Source organism: Amblyomma maculatum, chromosome 1 (assembly GCF_055883805.1).
Source record: "Amblyomma maculatum isolate TAMU_Amacu chromosome 1, ASM5588380v1, whole genome shotgun sequence".
Taxonomy (NCBI): Eukaryota; Metazoa; Arthropoda; class Arachnida; order Ixodida; family Ixodidae; genus Amblyomma; species Amblyomma maculatum.
The window spans coordinates 433,826,389-433,839,980 of record NC_139344.1 but is presented as its reverse complement, the minus strand read 5'-3'; the positions used below and the strand labels follow the sequence as shown (position 1 = coordinate 433,839,980).

The following is a 13,592-nucleotide window of genomic DNA, read 5'->3' as shown; positions in this document are numbered from 1 at the left end:
TACCGTCTTTCTGAAGTGAATGCATAAAACAGAAATACAACCTTAAACCGGCGCACTTAGTTGTTAATCATGAAACTTTGAAAGAAAACTTTTTAAATATGTCATAACGAAACCACACAAAATTGAAAGCTTAGCGAATTGAACTTCATGTTAGAGGGGGAGGTATAAAGGTACATAAAAAATCGACACCGACGATTACGATACCTGGTTATGCCAATTTTGTGCGCGGCTGTTTACGTCACTGAAAAGCTTGCGTTCGTACGTTTGGTCGCGTGATCGTGAAGCATACATTTGTTCGGTGCACGGTACTGCAGTACTTTCGCTTGAGCGCATCATTTGACTTCCGATCAGGGAAAATTTATGCGATAATTACAGAGCATCTCTCGCAGCTTTCTGTTCTGCAATGGCAGATTGTGGGAAAATAAAGAAACTTTATGAAAACGAATGAGAACTGAAAAAAATTCTTTACGTAAAAAGGGTGTTGTATCTCATTGTATTAACTTCGCTTAACTCGCTAAGATGTAGCTAGAGTCCACTTGTTCAGTTTTCGTTTCCTTCTAAATTTATGCTTTCACTACCCAATAGTTTTCTTAACTTGCAAATAAATTTAGAGGACACGTAAGCTTCGCTTTCAAGGGCAGGACACGAAAGCGTTAAGAGATTTTTGAGGATCCCTACACTGCCGTTCACTAACCAGTACGGCAGAAATGTTTCGTATGACTAAGTTTGTCCGAGTCCCAGCAGAATATTTGCTGCTTCCAATTAGATAGCCACCCTGGGCGACATTCCCAGGAACGCTTAAGTTCACCTCTGCGGGCTGCAGGATTTCGAGCTGAGCCTTTTTCCCCGAGGTTGGCCGTGCCAACTGGCATGGGGGCTCTCTAGGGCGCCTTATAGATGACCACTGGTCACGCTGACGCCACTCAAGCCTGGAAAAGGCCTGTAGCGGGAAAGGCAGTCGTCAGCGGCCTTCTGGCTGCGTAAAGGAGAAGCCAAAGCATGCTTGTCAGGGAGCGAGCTGAAAAAAAAAAAGACGTTCTCATCAAAAGAAGTTTGAATATTATATTCAATCCCATTACTTGTAGTAAGGGGGAATTTTGTATTACAATGAACTTAAAAATGTGGTGTGTTAAGACTTCGAATGTTTTCCGCAGCCGCGCTGAGATACACATGATTTGCTTCTCCCTGTTTGCTGTACTTTATTTTTGCCTTTTTGTTGCCCGTCCATATTTTGTTTGAAGGTCTTTGCTCGCTAATTTAATTTCTATTTCACATTGCCATGCTTTTGTTTAACTGTTTTCTGTAATTAAAGTGACTTTATTGATCGACAGATAACGCTCACGGGGTTGGCTGAATGATCACCAGTATAGTTCTCTATTTCTTTTGCACTTGTCGTGTAGCTGCGCCGCTCCTCCTTTTGTAGCGGAAGCTACTTTGGCCACGAACGAGGAGTTTCAGGCGGCGGGAGGCACAGAGCCGTTGCCGAGCAACCGCCGCTGCTGGCGGACGCCGCGACGCCGCGCGCTCGCCGCGCCATCTGGCCATCAAGTACCAACCAGATGAAGAAGATATGCCTCCTCTTTAATGCAAACAACAACAATGTAGCTAGACAACCAAACTAACCTCGACTTAAAGTCAAAAGATAGATGGCCCAGCTGAGCTAATATATTGCTAATTTTATGCTGGGGCTGTTTCCTCATTAAAATAATTGGCTGCGGTATAGCTCTGGTTAAACCGGCTTGAATTGCGTTTGCAGTACCACCATAGCTGCACTTATGGTCAGCATGCAGTGCACCTCCTTCTCTAGTCCTTTTTTTATTTTTTTCAGGCCGTGTTCATGTTCGTGGTCCCCTGGTAGGAGCTGCCAACTTGGGTCTCTCGTTTTATATGGGACGGTTACATCAGAATCAACGTGCCAGGACCCTGGCAATCACGTTACCATTATAGGCCACTAAGGCACGTTCATACGGCTTGGTTAAAGCGGGGCTTTATATGTCGGCTGGCAGGAGCTGCCAACTTGGGTCTCTCAAGGTGAAACGTGGCCCTTCCCGAGACAACGCGACGAGCTCAAATCTGGCGCAATAAAAAAAAAATTGTCTGCGCCGGGAATCGAACCTTCGTTCCTCGGCCAAGCGCTTTACAGAAATGCGCCAAGCCCGGGATTTCGTTCTTGAGCGCGGTAATTATAACATACCTTTAAATTAAGCAGAGCTATACACAATATTTTAAAAGTAATCAGCCCGTAGGCGGAACGTCGAATTGAAGCATACAACCCAACGCCACACAACTAGAATAGAGCTTAGCACAACTTCACTAAAATGATAGCAACGAAAGACGACACATCAACAATGGCAGCCAATCCGGATGATAGTCACTATCTTGGCAAGTGTCCCTAAGCTGGTGCACCATCTGGCTGAAATGAGTAGCGGGGGAGACGAGAGGCTCAGCATTCCGATCCAACATACGCGTTTGGCACAGGCTGTGCAGTCCAAGGAGGAAAATCCTTTCAAAGGGTTAAATCATTAAATCAAATCTTTATTTCCACCATGCACATTACATAGATTGTGGGACGACTTTTTCTGACTTTTCGTGGTCATTGTTGGTGGCCATCAATTAACGCACACTGTGGGAATTCAATATAAAGTCTTTCATTAATGTTGTTTGCAGAACGACTCAAAATAATATCGCATATTTGCAGGCAATAAAACAGTGTTGATGGTTTCAGGTGTATTACGTAGCCGACAAATACCAGAAGAGACGAAAATATTTTTTTTTGCGAGGCCCCACTTTAGGAGGCAAAACTTCGGTATGAAGTTTAAAGAAAAACGTTTTAGTAGAATGCGAGATCGGCATTTTCCGCACCCACATTATGCCCCATACAATTAGAATAGAGTGAACGATATAAGGGAGGCGGGAACATAGATATAAATTCTTTGTTTACATTTTTCCGTGAAACAGAGAAAAAGTGCTCATAAGAAAAGCGAACTGCCAGAAAACCGAATAATAAGGCCAATAGGTAAAATTGGAAGAGACCACTAAGTTTGGAAGAAGGTTCAAAAGGTTAGTTTGCAGGAACCTCTGGTAATTGGATGGGAGCTATTACGGAAAAAGAAGCAACGAGCAACTAACTGTCTGACATAGAGATGTGTCAAACCTATCCAGCCAGCAGAAACAGGCCTGAATAGGTTATCGCACCGCATAGGCTCAAAACTGGACGACCATAATAACGTTGCAAAGCTTTGGTGAAAACATTGGATGTAATTCCTCGCCCAGTGGAGTACCTGTAAAACATAACAAATGTTTGTAGCCAGAAAAACGTTATAGGCCGGTGCTCGGCCGAAAAGTGATAGGCGGTGCGGAACAAAAGTCTGAGCATAGCTTTGGAGTGCCGTGACCTGCTCTTTCCAGTAACGGCCACTAAACTTGAATGCATGAAGGGGAACTCCAAGGTATTTAGGGGGAACACGAAACCATTCAATTCCAGCATAATGAGTCGTCATTGCTCCCCATGAACTGAACCACGGATACGAACTTTTAAACTTATTCATTTGAGCGCCAAATACAATGCCAACCAGCTCAATGCTGGTTATAATTTTATCAATGCTGGGTTTGCAGTGCAGAAAAACGCCAAATCATCGGCGTACACAAGCACTTTGACTTCATTACAAAAGGCAGCATAACTACATATATTGTTGTTTTGCAGTACGCTCAAACAAAGTGGCTCTAGGTAGAGGGCAAAAAGTAGCGGTGACATAGGACAGCCTTGCTTTATGGATGACGAATTGGCACAGGCGTCGAGAGGTGACCATTACCAATCAAGCGAATGAAACAGTTTTCGTAACAAAGTTGCACACCTTTAGGTACAGTTGATCTAACATTTGCACGCTCGAGAAGAGAAAACAGAAACGAATGCCGGACACGATCAAATGCCTTCGCAAGGTCAATCTGGAGTAGAGCAAGCTGCTCATAAAAGCCAGAGCAAGATTCGAGAATTGTACGTGCAATAGGTATGTAATTTTGTATGGAGCGTCCCCTCAAGCCACACGTCTGATAAGGGCCAATGAGAACCGTCATCGCATATTGTAAACGATTTGATAGTACTTTTGCAAAAATTTTGTTGTCCGCATTTGCCAACGTGATTGGCCTGTATCCATACACTGAGAGCAGTTTTTCTTTATCCGTAATCTTTCGAATTAAGACTGTGTGAATCCTAGTAAAGGACTGAGGAAGGACCCCCACATCAAAGCTTAATGCGAAAATCTGTAGCAAGACAAGGCTCAGCGAAGGTTTAAAAGTTTTTTAAAACTCTTATGATATGCCATCAGTGCCAGGTGTGTTGAAGAGGGGTAATTGGTCAATGCCTGTTCTATTTCTTCCAACGTGAAAGGGCTATCGATAAGAGCACAGTCATTATCTGATAAAGGCGTTATAATAGCTGGGAAGTTAGCTAATAGATCTGAATTAGAAGTAGCAGAAGAGTCACTGAACAGTGTCTGCAATAGCTCTCAAACACATAGAAGATATGGCACGTTTTCGTTACTAGAGTTCCATTGGACATCATTCCCGGTATAAACTTGGCGATAACATGACGGTGCTCGTCAAGTAGAGTTTGTCGCATAGGGGTTTCACAGTGCAAAGCACGATTTTTACGAGATCGAACTCGGGCACCCCTGTATCTTTCAGCGTCCTGTTTTTGTAGGTCACAATTTACCCTAGCAATTTCATCTAAATATGCTCCAGGTGCCTCACATTCTAATTCACAGAGGCTATACAAGCTCGTATGCTATTTCCGTTCTTGAAATTTCCTGTAAAATGACCTCTCAGACCCAATTTCCATAGCTATCGCTCACACATCCTGTTTAAACAGCTGCCAAGCAGCAAATATTGGAATGGCGCCTGTCAAACACACTTGCAGTTGTGAGCGTATCCGAAAAAGCGAAGAATGTAGGTTTCGAAGCTCCCGCTGCGGCCTAAATTTTGAGCAGTTAGTTCTCCCGAGCCGCAACCACCATACAATGATCTGAAAAAGAAACCGGTACAGTTTCACACAACAAATCACTGGAAACCAGCGAGGAAGAAACATAAATCCTGTCTAGGCGCGTGTGGGACCTCCTCTGGATATCCGTGAATAGTGTAGTTGCATGACATGACGCCCTTGTATTATTGACTTCTGAGTCATCTATAACACGTGACAGCACTTCACCACTTCTGCCTCTGTGTACACTAGGCCCAGCACGATCGTTCAGGCTACATACACAATTAGTCTCCCATTAGCCCCGCATTCGTATCACAATCTAAGAGGTTAGCCATGCCTTCAAACGTAACACGTTCAGCTGCACTATTGAACGCATAAATATTGATAAGTCTCCATGGCGTTCTGTGGAGCAAACGATCACAGCTTATTAGCCGCAATTCAGAGTCGGTATAGTAAGATAACGCAGAATAAGGAAAAGCTTTTCGCAAAAACAAGAAGCCGCCTAAAAACCAGCAGTATGCGTCACATTACACTGTAATCCAAGAAAAAGGGTCCTAGTGCCCTTTCTGTATCCTGCTCACTCTCAGTCTTGGTTTCCTGGACGGCGACAAAACCAAGCCGCCTGCTGCTGAAAATTCGGCGAAGTTGTTTCTGCTTCTGATGAGACCTAAGGCCTCACAGATTCAGCGTTGCAAACACTAGCTCCTCAGGGGTCGCCATGGTGACCACACAAGTGCTGACTAGACTTGCATTTGTCTCTTCGGAGACGGCGACGTCGCCTCCTGACCTCCACCACGACGCGCGCCGGCGGCGGCGAGGCTTCACGCCTATCTGATTACCATCTTCACTTGAGTCAGATACGCAATGTGCCCGTCGCTTATGAGGATGCTCCTGAACCAGAGGGACGGCCTCAGTTGCAGGTAGAGTGCCCTAATCTGCAAGCTCTTCCTCAGCATTGACCTCAGTGGCTGGAGTTACCAGGGCGGCATCTTTGGCAGGATTAGAACAGGTGGCAGGCTCTCTATCACGGGCCGGATTCGACGTCTCATATCGAGGCAGCGTCTAACGTTATTCCACTTTCTCCTCGCTCTCCTTGAAATCACCTTGAGCAAGAACCAATGGATTAGCTGTGGAAGTCGTGTCCACAGTAGCGGCTGAAAGGACACCAGTCACGTCAAGCACTTCTGTGGCGTCCATAATATGCTCTTGTAGAGTGTCGTCAGGTGGCCGCACATGATGCCACAGCTTATACGCATAGATAACGATGCACTCTTCTGCGATGTGACCTAAGCGTCGGCAGTCGTCACAAAGCGACGTACGCCAGTGCCCACGAATGTGGCCAGCACGTTGCATTGGAGGCATAGCGGTGGCTTGCCTTGTATTAAAACAAGGATCTGTATGCCACAAATAGCAGATGTGGAACGTCGCCAACGTCGACTCCTTCAGCGAAAGACACAACATCCCGGTTCAGCGTTCTCAAATCTTCCATTTCCGCCACTTTCCAGTTTTCCGTCGAAATCGATATCGCCTTCGCGTAGGCCTCTAGTGCCTCACGTATGAAGGCGTCTTCCAAGAGTCCGGGAAGCGTGATTCCGTTCCCTCAACGGTAGGGTCGTCTGAGCAGCGTCACCTGGCGACAGATAGCGAAATATTGTAAAAATGAATAAGAGTGGGTTTAAAGGTTGTCGTGCTCGTTGCTTCAGTGGAGCATGGGATCATGAACGTCACTGTCTGCCAAATTAGGCTTAGACGTGCACTGCCAGATTTTGTTGTGCCAACCGAATGTTACACGGGAGGTATTTTTGGTTACTTTAGAGAAGTTGTTCAAAGTGTGCGATTTCGTTCTGCAAGATTTTCAAAAGAATAATAATCAACTGTGAAAAAGAAAAAGTTGTACAAGGATTTGAGCCACGTTGTTCTTCCGAAGCCCATTTATAGGGCCATATACAGGAGAGGCCCTGGCAGTAATGTACTGAAGAGGGTAAAAAGAATGAAAGTGCCGGCAGCGGCTAAAACTTTCTTTTTTAAGTTGCAGACTAAAGCTTTGCCAGTAAAAGTGTTTTTGCAAGAAAAAGGTTTATTTCTTCCGTGTGGTGCACATTGCTTAATTTGTAAACAGCCAAGAAACGATAGATCACGTATTTCTTCACTGTTGGGAAGGGGTTATTTTTAGAACGTACTTGAAAGAACCACAAAGAAAGATTTACCTATTATTCCTTATGGAATACGGTACTTACCCACGCAAAATGAGGAGGGGGTTTCATATGATTCAATCGTGCTAATGGGCCTCCACAGTATATGGCATTCACGCAAGGCAGGATATCATTGTGATCCTGATGCGCGTCCTGCACAAATTTTTTTCCGCGAGGCTCTTCATTGGTTTATCGAGATTGTGAAGTTTGTCGATGATAATGCTGAGTGGTTGCCAAAGGTAAAACTTTTGATAGATCTAAAGGAATTTTAGAACGACGAAGCCAGCCCCCGGCAGGCTTATTATATCAATGGCTTGTGTGTGTGTTTGTGTTGTCTTGCAAAAATCACGCAATAAAGGAAAAAAAATCAATGGCGCAATGGATTTACACTACTTACCTCAGCACTAAATGAATAAAGCACCTGTTTGAATCCTGTAAGAACAAAGTTTTTCTTTAAATTTTTTAAAAAGTTTTGTTTTAACCGCAACAAGAAAATAAGCTACTAAGATCATTCCTGGGGAGCGTTTCCCTTTAGGTTGCAATATGTAGTGTCTTTTATTTCTTATTAGCCGCAAAAGCAGCCGCGAACAGAGCCACGAGGTGATAGCATGAAAATGGTAGCACTAATCAATTACCTTACCGTAAACATTTGCGGCCTTCAGTGCGTGTATGTTACCTTTAGGTTGCGTTCACAGACACCTTTCGGTAACTATCACCGTTTAACTCACTGAGAGGAAACCAGTGAGGAGAAAGAAGTGGCGGGATCCTACCGCTGAGGGGACGAAATTAAACGTCTGGGAAGCCAGAGAAGCTTCAATTTCACCACTTTTGGTTCTGGGTGCACGATGACAAAACGGCGGTCCTTAACAACGAGATCACCGCAAACCACCAATTTCTCTTTCGATTGTGCCGATTTGCAGGTTACCATCCATACATGGGACATTTGAAATTGGCCAGTTGAACTAATTTCCTTGAAGTCCACAACATTGGGAGTATCTGAAGTCTTGTGCCTGGTACGGGCGTTCAGCTAGGCCTGCATGAAAGAAAGCGGAGTCAGCGACCAGCTTACCAGTTGGGAGACGGGGCAAAACAATGCGGTATTCATTGCTGCTTGCATTAGCCTGAGCAGTACCTGTGCCAGAGGCCGATTGCAGAAACCCAACCGTGTGGAACAGCGAAGCTTTATGCCTGAGCATAGTTCACTCATTTGTGGTGCTTTCATTGAGGCGTCTGTCACTGGGCTCTGGTTTTCTTGTCTAATGTACCAAAATTGTACGGTTGTCGGCCAATATTTTGGGAAGTGATGAAATGAGTGGCAATTTAGTTTACCAACTGGTGGAAGATGCCAGCTGTACATCGTTAAATACTCGAATTAGAGTGTAGAGTACCAGCATTACGTTTGGTTACGCGTGTTCGTGGATGCAGTTTCGCTGACGCTTGAGGGCTGTTGCGAAAATGAACCTTTATGTCCGAACGGCTTTATTGGCTTGAAGGTTACAGTGCGCTAGCTTGAAGCGAAAATACAAAACACCAATGAAATATTGCAACAATCTTTTATATTCTTGTTTTTTTTTTCCCCGATAAACACTTGTTAGCGGAACTTCGGCATGTGCGCTTGTTCTTTCTTTGTTAAAAGCTAGCGCTCTGTAAACCAGAAGATGATATATAGCAATTAGCCCCAATAGTCGTTCTTCTGGCTTCATTGGATCATAGCGTGTTTAGTATATCGCGCCAAGCCAATTTGTGAACATGGTATTCGTCGCTTTCCGCGTTGGGTACCGTTTGTGGCATCATTAGGGGCAAATTTGAAACGAAAGTGCATTCAAGTTGGCCTCTGACGCAGCTGTAGCTCGTCGCCTGTTTTAGCATACCTTGAACAGATGGCGCCACAAAATTGGCGGCCACCAGGATAGTAACTCAATGGCGGGCACTGTACGACGCAAATGCCAGCACGTCATGCAGGAAGGCACCCTGACGACTACTGCAACTCTACTGGATAGGCATGCCGCAATTGCCAACAAAACGGCACCGCTAACGACAGGGCAACACCCTGATAGTGTCGCAACACAAAGTGGCGCCGTGCCTCCGATTGGCTCCGCGCCCATCCCTGCTGGCTCCGGTGTCCTTTCAGCGCCTCTGGTTTGACTGAAGACATCCGTATTCATTCCAGAAGATTGGTCACGGTGGCCATGTTCTGATGAAAGACTATGCTCATCGTAACTTCCTGTTTGCGACAACTACAAGATGAATGAGTCATGCACATTTTTGATCTGGTTCCTACGGTGTTCTCGGTTTTCATTATGCTGAAATAACGTTTTCCTCTACCTTGCATCTGAAGTAATATTGTCCGACAGATATCGCTATTGATAAGCTATTGTTTCTAAACAAAAAATGTTGCGTCATAAAGAACATCAATCAATCTTCTGTCATCGAAAAGAAATTCAGGAAATGTGCCGTCCAAAAAAGACCCCTTCTTTTTGTCTGGCATCTGTGGTATAGTTTCATGCGTTATCCATAAGCTTGGTCCTGTGAAACAAAACTTCACTGTATAGTCGAGGATGTTTCTTATACGAGTTGCCTCATCCATCACAATATTATATTTTGTTTCTGAATGAATGTGCGATTCAGTAGCTTCAGTACTCCATATTTCGGTAACTAACTTCACAGCCTTTTTAGCGAGGCCATCGGCAAAGTCGAAGGGGTGGCAGCATATACGGAACTGTGCCCTTTCCCAAACCTCGAACCGGACGTGGGTGGTTGGGCAACACTTTTGAGGGGACCAAACCGCGAGCTATTTTGCGCACTCGGAGGGGAGGAGGACTTCGTCGCCCTGGTGTTTGAGGCCGTTCGGCGCGCGGAGCGAACGAAGAGAGCAGGCCAGCGAGGTTGACGCAATCTGGGTTAGGACTCTGGGCCGGCTGCCACGGTCATATGGTGCGTCTCCAGAAGCCGGTGTTTCTCCCGTCGCCGCAGCCGCCCGTGCCTACCTCGCGGCTTTGGTTTTGTGTCCACGAGCGAATTGCGGGCACAGCGTTTGGCTGTCGCCCGCACGGCGACTTGAAAAATTACTTGGTTCGTTTTCGTCGCGAGGCTTAGGACACAACTGCGGCACGCCTTCGACGGCTTGTCCCCGTGAACACGCGGTGAGTGAATTATAAACAGAGTATTGCCTAGAATAATGCATTAGGCTTGTGAGCGGTGTGGATGCGCTAGATGAGATAGAGAAGGCGAAGTAGCTTCTTCCTTGGAAGAAGTTGAGAATAGGAATTCCTCTATTTTTCAACCGAGTAAGGACTGCTCGCAAAAGTTTTTTGTGGGGTAGAGTGAATGTGAAGCTTTATTTACAATTGATAAATTCTCGGAATATCTGCGCGCAGAACAAAAAATTCAAGTGAAAGTGGTGCGTGTTTACGTGCTTCAAGTATTGATAAGAGTGTTTCGCAAAAAAAGGTTTAAACAAATCTGACTACCATTGTTGATTGTAGAATCACGTGGAAACATGTTTGACGTCTCTAGAGATGTATATAGGCTAAGGGTTAATTCAAGTCTGCCATCATTCTATCTCAGATATATTGGTCGTGACGCGTCGAAGACAAAGTACGGGGATTACAATGAGATTTTCTCAACATTACTGTAGAAAGGTGATTAGCTCACTGAAGCTTTCTTTTGATGCGTAATTAACAAGCAGCCGTGTTCCTTGAAAGCCTAAAGACTGCCAGAGAATATGGACACTTTGTTATAAGTTGTTTATAAAGCTTAACTGGCTTTATGCAGTTTTGATGCAACGTTGTCAGCTGAGCTTTTTTAAAAACGATATTTAATAATTTGATATTTATTATGTGAAATGTTCCGTGGATCGTAAATTTGGGCGCGCGGCGGACAATCGATTCGTTATTAAAATTGAGGGGATTTTCACGTAGGTGTAGGAAGAAAAGAGTTTACGACCTGTTTTACATTTATATCAACTTTTTATCAGAAGTCATCAAACACAAATGTCGTTCGCGGAGAAGTGGCCTGAAATTTTAGCGACTTCAACCACACCACGAGGTTGAAGGTTCTTATCTAAGAAGCTACACGGCACGTGCACCATACCACGCGTGAATTCTTTTCTCATCTGCATTGCAGGTGTTGTGATCATTTGTGTCATACATTAGCGATGAATTTCAGTTCCATGGCACTGATATGGAAGAAGCCGGCCCATTGTTCTTTACGTCTGCAGCATTGCACCTGCAATGAAAAGTTGATGCGCCATTAATAATGAAAGCTGAATAAGCCTAAGGAATTGATAGAAAAATGTGCTTTAAACTGCAAGTATCAACGATGCGTTACTTGAAGAAGAAACGCATATAATATACAATGATTAGCCTACACAGGATCTTCCAGTGCTAAGTTCTGGTTAGTAAGGTTGATCGTATTAATGAAACGTTGGAGTTTAAAGGGCCTCGAAGTATTGCGCAGTCGTAGCTAACAAAAATCAACAACATAAAAAGGCTTTCAAGCAGTGAAGGAGAAAAAAAGATTGGCCATTGATGGGTATCTTCAATGGAAATAATAGATTTCCTCGCTCCATTTAGCCACACGACATATGAGACACATTCCTTTCCATCTAAGCTCATTGCATACTTAGACATAATTTTACAGGGTTCACTATTTGCTTCCTTCTGGAGAGCACGGGTGGCAGTTCTGCCGCTGACGCGTTCTTCGTAGGGGTGAGTTCCTTATTTAGTTCACTTCTTTATTGCAATAGACACAGGAAAGCACCAGCATTACAGTGGGGCAAAGGGAACAAGGCATCCTTTCTATCCGTCACAAATCGAAAGGAATAGAACATACAAGCGTCAAGCGTCCTTTTTATTCGTGACGAATAGGAAGGACGATTGACGCTTGTTGCATGTCCCGCTTACATTTATTTATTTATTTATCTGAAAATACCTTACAGGTCCATTAGACATTATGTTAGGGGGACATAAAATCTATACTGTGCAATATATACATAAAATGTAAGGAAACAGGCAAAGAATACAAATGTAATTAATATATGAACAAAAAAAATAGTACGACGCGGAAATTATTATATCATTAAGAAAAAGAAATACGCGACACAGATTAAAGCACAATGGTACACACACCGATTAAGCACAATAAAAAGCAAGCGGCACACAGTGCACTGAACGGCGCTTTAAAAAAAAACAAAAAAAAAGCCGGAAAGAGTACATAGGCAAACACAAGTAAATAAAACCCATCAGGACATTTAACAGCTGCAACAAATTTAAAAAATGTATATATAAGACAAATAAGGCAAAATGAAGGCTCATTGATATAATGTGATGAGTTGGCGATGGAATGCTTCTAGATTAGCAAGAGAAGCGATAATGTCTGGCAGGTTATTCCATAATCTGATGGCTCGTGGAAGTGGTGATGAGTTGTGTCATCACGTGTCCTCACCAGCAGCGCAGTGCTTCGTCAAACCATCAACGAAAGCTCGCTTATAACCACTTCCGCGAAAGGTCGGCACTCGATACGCAAGCTCTGTTACGATATCTCCGCTCAATGTCCTCCCCCTCCCCCATACTCTGCCTTCGTGGTAACTAACCATTAGAATTTTAACGCGGAAAGAAACCTGAGATTACGCGTTCCTTGGGACACGTCAGAACACATTCCCTCGACTGCAGCCCTCCACCGGCCGCTTCCTATAACCACCACCTTCCCTCCCCTTCCAGAAACGAGAAACATCCATTGAAAAGGCCGATTGATTTTAGGTTTTTATTGTCAATACAACGATGCAGGCGTTCAAAGGCAGGAAAACAATGTCAAGAGAAGACAAGAACTGAACACGCATACTTGGCTGTGTGTCTTTATGCACGCAGCACATACAGGCATGGTTGATTCTTGTGCAACCTATCTCACGCCAGTTTCAGAAGATCTGCACTGCAAAACTGACTAGTTCCTCATGCAGCCGCCTTAAAATCATCGGCCTTTTGTGTAGAAGAGATACACTTAGCGGTGGCAAGTTTCTGTTGGGGATGATGTTATTTTCCCTTAATCTTATGCTGCATTTAAAGGCTTGGAACCGTGAGGCTAAGGCGCACATGTTTGAAGGAAAATCTGAGACCGTTATGCAATACCCGGCGCACTATTTCGTTTCCTCCTTCATGTTGCTAAATATACAAAGCACGATGCCAGAGCTACCGCCAGAAAGAAAACTGAAGTCTTGAAGGGGCTCGCTGGCGCCGCGTCAGTTCGCGGGAGTAAAAAGGGTGTTGTTTGACGAGATCGCTGTCTCAGCCGTCGGCTCCAACCGAGAAAACAAACAAACTCTGCGTTGGAAAAAATATGCGTTAAAATGCGCTTGCTGCTTCCGGTGAAAGCTCTTATTTCGCCACTCTCGCGGTGTCGATGGAGCAAACTAAGCATATTTTGATCAA

The 13,592-nt window shown here is 44.4% G+C and overlaps 1 protein-coding gene across 2 annotated transcripts in view; it reads left to right on the top strand.

Moving 5' to 3' along the window:
• The window catches only part of LOC146209426 (monocarboxylate transporter 10-like), an 86,323-nt gene that overhangs the window by 20,729 nt on the left and 52,002 nt on the right, over nt 1-13,592 (top strand). The window contains exon 1 of one of the 2 annotated variants that reach the window (XM_084587409.1): nt 10,058-10,310. The exons of the other annotated variant lie outside the window; for it this stretch is intronic. The gene's annotated coding sequence lies outside the window, so the exon portion shown is untranslated. Of the gene's footprint in view, nt 1-10,057; nt 10,311-13,592 lie in introns of those variants that run through there. 2 annotated transcript variants of the gene reach the window in all.